The sequence below is a fragment of the Eschscholzia californica genome, unplaced genomic scaffold (assembly GCF_041429995.1).
Source record: "Eschscholzia californica isolate CP2 unplaced genomic scaffold, dmEscCali1.0.p SCAF_3, whole genome shotgun sequence".
NCBI lineage: Eukaryota > Viridiplantae > Streptophyta > Magnoliopsida > Ranunculales > Papaveraceae > Eschscholzia > Eschscholzia californica.
This window is the reverse complement of record NW_028238420.1, coordinates 28089383-28096229: the sequence shown is the minus strand read 5'-3', so window position 1 is coordinate 28096229 and position 6847 is coordinate 28089383. Positions and strand designations below refer to the sequence as shown.

Here is a 6847-nt window from a genome sequence, read left to right as displayed (position 1 = left end):
TGTATTTCAGAAAAAAAAAGTAAAACATAATATAGTTCATAATAGGTTATAAGCAGAAAATTATTTCGATGTATCACAATATATCTGTGCTCCATTCCAAGTTGGCTAGCTTTCAATGTTTCGATTATCCATTATAGGTAAGATTTTATCATTATTATTTCATCACTAATGTCGTTCCAGCTAGAGAGAGATCGTATCGAGAAAGAAATCAAGCATATCGCCATCGGTTAAGCTTCATGTGTAGTTTCTCTCTCTTGAAACATAATTGTTACACGTACAAAACTAAATTATTATTTTACTTCGGATAATTCAGTTTTCCTTTTAAAGTATTACAGAAGCAATCTTAATTGGATATCTCTTTTGGTATGTAGTTTCACAGAAAATGGTTCCCTTTTAATCGAAACGATCATATTCATTTGTAAGATTTTCTTTATCTTTCTAGATATCTCGTATTTTTCATAACAAATTATGAACTATTCAACAACCTAAATAGTTGTTCGTAATACGTTATTTCACATACACTTGCACTGTTGCACATGTAAAAAAATGGCTAACGGGTTTATTTGCTAAATATATAGTTTGGAACTAATCCCCTACCTTTTTCATTTTTTTGTAGCAATCTCGGAACTGTTCCCATGCTCCTTTATCTTGTTTTTTCCCAAGCCATGATCTTCTGCCCATTTTGTGGGATGGATTTATAGCCCAAGGGTGGTTTGTACAAAAATTATATGTACAAGAATTAATTCACATTTACTTAAGAATGGATTTATATCGCAAGATCTGTTTGTTACGTGGGATATTGGCTCGAAAAATTTCACAGGTGTTGAGCCAAATATTTGCCAGCTTTGACCGAATCAGGAAATCAACTAATTGACCAAGACTACGAACGAGCATTCCGAACTAGTTCTGCTAAGAGCTCTGCTTCGGTCTTAGAGCAGAGAAGGGAGGTCTATAACATGAACTCTAGTAAGGTCAATTGTGTTTGTAATCGTTGATGTACACTTTACGTCGAAATCCTGAATCTGACCCTGCATATGTGCATATAATTTTTCGCTTTTAGTTGCTATCCTTATACCATGTTGATGTCTACCCTCTCTATTGTTTGAATTCTTTTACGTATTCTCTCCCACCAACATGCTTTTTCTCTCCCATCAACATGCGCACCAATTCAGACTCTTTTAGTCTGTTTTCCTTTATTTCCGTTTAGGGGATTTTGATTCACGAGATTAGGTCTCATTTCGTTCTCAATTTATTTATGCTTTTCTTCTTGCATTTGCTATTTCGTTCCTTATGGCATCACCAAGTCTTTTTTTTCTACGGCAATTTGCCTATCTCACTACAGAGGGCCGACCTCCAAACAAAGTTGATGGTAACGACTTGATTTCTGAAGTCCATGTTATTAAAACAAGAGTTGTGTGGATTCAAAGTACTAAGAGGATAGATATTGGTCAAATTATGATGCGATTGTCGAGGGTCATTCATGGTCCGAACAAATTCTCATTAACAGAATTCAAAGATAATGTTTTCCTACTTAAGTTTATGACAACTACTAAATTAAATTTGGCTTTGGAGAGTTCTCCTTCGGTTGTTCAAGAGCAATTAACATTCCTCCAGGCGTGTCGAACAAATGTTTCACCAGGGGATCGCACTCTTGAGTCGGAGAGTTTTTTGACCCAGTTTCATGAATCCCACTAGGTCATCTCAACAACACCACTGTCAATCGACTTTCGAGTTTATTGCGCGCTTGTCAGTCGAACAAATGTTTATTGTGTCCAAATGGAGTTTGTTTGGAAGGTTCAAAATAGAGTTTTCTCTCACCGCTCCTCTACTTAATAGTTTTTTGAGTTATGTTTTTTTGGCCCCCTACTTTGTAACCAGCTTCCTTATTGGGCCCCTATTTTTCATAAATTTAAACTTGGCTCCCTTTTTTAAGATAAATGCCATAATTACCCTTCCACTAAATATATTTTCAAAATAAAAAAAATTAAAAACATCTCTCCACCTCACCTCTCTCTTCTCCGACGAGGTCGCCGACCGAAAATTTTTCTGACCGGCGACATTCAAAAAAAAAATTTCTCTCCTCTCTCTCTAAACACTCCGGAGGTCTGGTTCAACAGATTTGAGTTCGGAAAGGAGGAAAACCAACCCGTTTTCCCGACTTTCTTTTTCTTCTTTTTTAAAACTCCATCTCTATGGAGTGAACGATGCTAGAGAGAGAAAAGGGGCGCGTCCTTCAACCAAAAAAACCTTAATTTTAACCCATTTTATATACATAATCATAATCAACTGTTACTGATCTTTCAATCAACCAAAATCAACAAAGTTTCTTTCAATTTTTCGTCTTGGTTACTTAGTTCAACCAATTTTGTATCAAATTGTCAGGAAAAACGCCAATTTTGAATCGAATTAAGTTCGAGTTCATCTTGAGGAAGTTATCTTCGATTTGAAGTAGTAGGAGTGATGGAGGCAATTTCTGCAACATCAAGAACAAATACAGTAGTTTTGATCACGTCAGTAGTTATGTTTATTAATGCGTTTATTCTGCTCTTCCTTCTTCCATTCCAGGGACGAAATAGGAATCGCTGCATTTCAATGGATGAAAAATCAAGTAAGGATGATGATGAAAAGCAAGAACTTGTGATTAGTAGTCAAGGTCGGAAATGGTGGCCGATAGTTACTGCTTGGAGGAATAATGTTGATAAGGATGCTGATATTACGAGGAGACGAGCACTTGCCATCAGGAGAACAACTCATGAGGATGAAGAAGATGATGGATATCATGAGTTTAGGTATGTTAGGGAAGATTTTCTCTTTTCAACTTCAAAATGAGACGAGCTCTTCATCATCTCAGCTACTTATTAGTTTCTCACTCCTCTTTCTTTCTCTAGATTTCTCCGCTACTTTCACACCAAGGTATGAATTTTCTTCTTCTTCTTAAGATCTAATTTTGTCTCTCTTAATTCAGATTACACCAATAGGTTTTGGTTGATTTCATATTTCAACGACTATTTGGTTGTTGTTTCTTGCGTATGTGTTTTGATTTTAAATTTTATGTGATTTCTATTCACCAACTTACTTCTTGTAATGATTTGTTTCAGTTTTAAGGTGATATGCCTATTTTTCTTCTGTAATGTCAACTGTCATCTATTCGTCTTCTTATGATGAAGCGAGAATTACACTTTTTCAATTTGGAGGTAGATCTATTCATTTGAACCTTGTATTTTGAATTACAAATGATCTTGTTATCTCATAATTGAGTATTAGAGAGGGAGGGAGATTAAAAAAAAAAAAAGTTTAAAAATCGCCGGAAAAATTGGTCGGCAGACCACTTTCACTGGAGAAGATGATGAGGTGGCGAGAGGATGTGGATGAGAGAGGTGATGAAATGGAGGAGTAATCAGGTGTCTTTAATCTTTTAAAACATATTCTATTTTATTTTGAAAAGATATTTATAGGAAGGGTAATTATGGCATTTACATAAAAAAAGGGGGTCTAATTTGAATTTATAAAAAATGGAGGGCCAAAAAGGAAGTTGGTCACAAAGTAGGGGGTCAAGAATGAAATAACTCTATTTTTTTTTTTAAATTATCGAAATCTGAATTAATATGTATTGAAATTCGATTGGAGAAACTACCTAAGTTTTGCATGTCTTGTGGACGTTTAGGTCACACCATTAAGTTTTTCCTTACCGTTCTTGCTTTTAATGATCGGTTGAAACATAATTTTTCTGAGGAATAAAAGATCCTTGTTCTTAGGGTTATGGGACCGAAGTACCTGGATAATTTCAAAGTTCCTTTTTCGGCCAAACACTTGGGGCGTGAAATGGGTTCTTTCGGTTTTGATTGTTCGTCTTCCACGCAGACCCCGATTCAGGGATCAAGTCCTCATACAGGGGGTGAAGGTCCAGACAACGCCACTTATTATGTTTTTAATAATTTTGGTAATCTACTTTCCAATCACTACAAAAATGAAGGACATTGCCGACGGCTAAAAACTGTCGGTAACATTAGAAATACCGTCGGCAGTATACTTTGCCGACGGCGAAAGAGTGTCGGCTTTAAAGCGGTAGGCAATAATACTGCCGACGACACTGCCGACGGTACAGAGGTTGTCGGTCCTTATATTACCGACGGAATCATAACTTCTCCCTGTCGTCGGCAGGATTCGTAGGGATTCGTAACTAATTTTTATTGCCGACGGTGTTTCCTTTTAAAATCACTGTCGGCAATAGATTTTTGCGCCAAATTTTTTTTGCGCCCTTTATAGCTGCCCTTATTCTGCCGACTCCTGTTAGCCGTCGCCACCAATTTTGTCGACGGAATTTATACCGTCGGCAATAATTTTCTTAACTGTTTTTAAAAATCGATTTTTGTCACCCGTTGCTGCAGTATGTGATCCATAAACTGCAGCAACATAATGAACAATTACCTGATAAACATAAATTCGAAAGAAATTCATAACAAAATAACCTAAAGCATTCATATATATAACAAAACTCCTTTCTTCAACCGTCCAACATCAAAATCATTCACAAAGCATTCATATATATAACAAAACTCCTTTCTTCAACCGTCCAACATCAAAATCATTCACAAAGGATTCATATATATATAGCAAAACTCCTTTCTTCAAAATTCATACTTTTCGTCATCGATTTCAATCCCTACAATGAAAAAGAAACAACACATATCTTAGTATCGAATGGCTTAACATTGAGTTTGATTCAAAGTTCACCAAACAACAACTATAGCAATTATATCAAAATAAAAAAACAACTATAGCAATTAGTACTCTTAGACGTAATCATGAATTTGAATCAATCTTTCTGGAGGAACAGTAAGATTATAACGGTTCCGTAGCCGAAATGGATATAGATTAACTAATAAGCAAGACATTGTGGTATGGCATGGACAAAACCATTCTCTCCAAATGCAGTATAAAATAGTCACAATAGTTAAGTTTAGAACTTACTTCCACATTCAGGACCACCTATCAATTCGGTCCACTTAAGATATATTTTCTTCCTATATTCTCTCCACAATCAGGACCCACAAATGAGTCTCAAAACTTCTCAATTCTCTCATGGTTCAGCATTCCACGATTCCAGCTAAAGACTTAATGAGCAGCATGAAGACTAATATTATACTATAACTATAGCTAGGTTAACAACTAGAAGGCATGAATAACATGAATAAAATTAGCACTAATGGGATTAACTTCAGCAACTGTGCTCAGGAAACCTAAACAACCTAAACTCTATCTGTAGTAGTCCTAACTTGCATAGCAAGTTTACCTCAGCCAAAACATGTAACCTATAAGAAAGTAACTACTAATCATAGTTGCTGAACTTACATCGTGAACTTACAATGAAAAAGAAACAACACATATCTTAGTATCGAATGGCTTAACATTGAATTTGATTCAAAGTCTTGCTAGACTAGGAGTAATTGGTTCTGGAAAGGAAAGAGGATAGCTGATTCATATCTATCACATTTGTAGCACAAAACTCAAATGGCATATTAATGATCAATTGCTTATAGTAGAAAATGTGAAGATTAAGTAATAGCATACCATCCATGAAGGCGCTTGTGAAGGTCGACGATGTATTCCCTGCTAACAACCTACTGCCCCTGTTAAAACTCAAATACAAATAAATCATTAAAATATGTTAAGTCGACGACATTTCAATACTTATTTGAGAAAAATAAGTTAGATATACCTGTGATGAAGAACCAACTCCATGTGACGAAGAACCAGCACCCTGTGATGAAGAACCAGCACCCTGTGATGAAGAACCAACACCCTGTGATCGCATCATATTCATAAGTTCTTTCATTTGTGCTTTCAAAGAAGAAAGTTCCTCTCGTAACTCCACATTCTCCTGCTTCATGTTCGAAATCTCTTGATCTATTTTCTTATTAGTTACAGAAGATTTCCGAGGAAATAGGTCTTTTGGCTTCACATGTGGCATGAGCCGAATTCGACCACCTCGTTCTCGTCCCATGACCTGCGCAAAGAGGAGTAAGGTTCAAACTGCTACAGGTGACACAGTGGTAACTTCGCGGATTAGTCGAAATGATGACAGAGAAATACGACTCCATGACCGGAACATCCCTACAGTCCCACCACTCACAATTTCAGAATCGATTAATTTGGAAGGACATGAGGAGAGAACTAAGCGTCATTATAAAAGATCCGCACGTCAATTGTCATCGGACTTTACTGAAGAAAGGGCCTCGGCATCCAAATGCTATGAACATTATGAATTTCTTTGCTTGGAGTTATGGGGGGCTGGGGAACGCCCTGGCAAGAGAAACTCTATCTCAATTCATAGGAGCGACAAAATCATCTTTGGTTTTTGTCTCCGAAACTAGGTTATCTGATTATAATATTTTATCATGTTTCAATAATATTTATCTTACTAAATATGTTCATGTAGCATCACTAGGAAGAAGTGAAGGTCTTTTATTGATCTAGATGTTCAGGTTAATTCATAGTCGTCTAATCTTATACATATTACTATAACGTTGCCTACTAGTCCCGGTCCATGTGATGTTTTTTGTATCTATGGTCCCTCCAAAGTTTAGGAAAAAAATTAGTTTTTGGAACGATTTGTTATTTAAAATACAAAGAATTACTAACCCGTTTTGGTGCCTTGGGGATATGAATGCGTTATCTTCTAGAATTTATAAATGGGGAGGTACTAATAACATCCCTTTTTTGACAAATTTTTAGAAATTTATTCAGGAAGCTAACTTACTGGATTTGGGATACAATGGTCTTGGCTATACGTGGGCAAATTGCGAGGCCGTCTGCCATCTTACCAGAAAGCGATTAGATAGGGTTC

General features: G+C 36.2%; 1 long non-coding RNA gene across 1 annotated transcript; it reads right to left on the bottom strand.

The window, feature by feature from the left end:
* Positions 1-4388: 4388 nt before the first annotated feature.
* Positions 4389-6011, bottom strand: LOC147549334 (uncharacterized). Its single transcript, XR_015238137.1, has 3 exons — positions 5720-6011; positions 5572-5630; positions 4389-4663 (listed from the first exon to the last, which is right to left on the bottom strand). It is a non-coding gene; the product is annotated as an uncharacterized LOC147549334 (long non-coding RNA).
* Between the last annotated feature and the right edge of the window lie 836 nt (positions 6012-6847).